Consider the following 2,309-nt stretch of genomic DNA (forward strand, 5'->3'; position numbering starts at 1 on the left):
GATGACTATAATCGCCATTGTCTGTCAACACGATGTCTTCTGAAGAAACTAGTTGATTGGATTTTCCTTTAGTACCCTTTTTTAGTGTAAAATAATGTGCAATGAGGAACAAATAACGACCTAATAAAATACGTGTGCTTTATTTTGTAGTGCCTTAATAAAACAAAATATTTTAATCGAATTGGAAGAATAAATGACAGTTTCAAAGGCTTCACCTTGAATTGAAAAAAAGTATAGACGTATTAAGTATGCACGAAGGGTATGCACGAAGGGTATGCATGAAACGAGAAAGCCGTGACACTCGTTATACTCACAAAAAATTGAACGCGATAACCTCATTTTGGAAACGGGAAAACCGTGACACTCGTGTTGGATTGAATATTACTTTGAAATGGGGAAATATGAATTGAAGGAAAGAAATATATTTTAAGGTCAATCAAATATTGTATACGGTCAATAAACTATTTTCCTGCAGTAAATTTCTGAATTTTTAAAGCACAAAGATACATCTCTGTTTCAAAAAAAACATTTCTTTGGTCTAGACCATGCGCGAGTGCAATAAAGTAATTTGTACTTCAATTGTAGTACATACATAAACATAAACAGAAAAATTTGATGAAAAATCCACCACCAGCAGGAACTGAACTTGGGTCCATCGAGTGGAAAGTCCACAGTGTTAACCACGGCACTACCGCAACATGGAAATTGTAAGGCGGAAAACGGTATTTAAACCTCAGCATAAATACTAAAGAAATATTTCTTCATTCATGGATAAGTAATTTAACAATATATTTCTATAATCTAAAGAAGTATTCAATTGAAACAAATGACGCCAAATTATTCATTATTTAATTATTAAAATAAAATAATTATTAAATTAAAAATCAAATATATATTTCTTTAAACGTCTAATCATATTTCAACGAATCTAGGTCTTTTGAATTAAGGAAACCATTTTCTTGAATGTAAGAAATATGCACTTGAATCAAGAAAATACAGCCAAAGAATTTATTTTTTTAGATTAAAAAAAATATATATGCCTGGTTTAAATAAAAATTACTTCTGTTAAAGAATATTTTCTTGATTCTAAGAAATAGGTATCAAGTACATACATTCACTTGGTGCTAAGAATTATTTTTTTCAGTCTACATCTGAAAACTTCGGATAAAAATATTGTTTTTTTCGTTGTTAAATAACAAATTTTTTTTCAGCCAAACAGAAATTCTCGCACCGACTCGATATATACCCGAAAGTCTTACAGTAATTTAAAAAAAGCGTCCAAATCCATTGAAAATTGGGTTCTAGACACAGACTTTTCTCCACAAAAAGTGATTTTGGCTACATTGTGCGTCGGTCTTGAATTTATATTTATAAATAATGCAATTCTAATAGAGGTTTTTCCAAAGAACCAATTTTTCGGTTTGCCTACTTACTTCGACATTCTAGATACAGTTAATAACAAATAACTTTGACGTCAAAGCACAAATGTAATCGAACTCTGGCATTGACAACATAATAAAGAGAATTAAAGTACAAAATATTATCGCAATTAGATTATAGATGTAATGAGACTTGATAAATACAGGGTTGGCCATATTCGACGAAAAGATTTGGCAACACTATAACTTTTGACAGAGATGACAGATCGAGTAATGATGTAGCGCGTTTGCGGCATCAGTCTAAGGAGATTTTTGCCATGGAGCAGTACACTCCACGCGAACGCTCTCAGATTGTTGAAATTTACATTCAAAAAAAGAAGTCAATTGTCAAACCTCAACGTGCATTGAGAAAAATAAATAAAGTGAAAACTGCGCAACGTCAATTATTCGGCGCCGGATAATCGAAGTTGTCAATTGTTTGCAACTTGCTTTATGTAATTTTGATAAAAATATTTATGCGATTTACTGTACTAAAACAAAATTTATAACTTGAATTTCAGTGTTAAAATTAGTCAAAATTTCTTATACGGAAACGGAAGCCTTCTGGTGTATATTTAGGAAAGAATCAAAAAGAAAATCGTATACAAACCTATGCTTTTATACAGTTTAAACCTTTTATACTGCAAACCCCCCCCCCCCCCCCCCCCCCCCCCCCCCGGCTTGCAGTATAAAAGAAAATTTGAGTCTGGAATAAATACCAATAGAAGGTGGATAATGGATATTTAGAATAAATTCAGAAATTGGGATAAAGTACGTTTTGAATAGAAACAAATATACGAGGGTGGATTGATAAGTTTCCGGCCTGACCAAGAGATGGCGCCACTAGGCCTACCTTGAGGTGGCGTTCTATAGTACCATCCTTAGATAGCT

Source organism: Belonocnema kinseyi, chromosome 2 (assembly GCF_010883055.1).
Source record: "Belonocnema kinseyi isolate 2016_QV_RU_SX_M_011 chromosome 2, B_treatae_v1, whole genome shotgun sequence".
Classification (NCBI taxonomy): Eukaryota; Metazoa; Arthropoda; class Insecta; order Hymenoptera; family Cynipidae; genus Belonocnema; species Belonocnema kinseyi.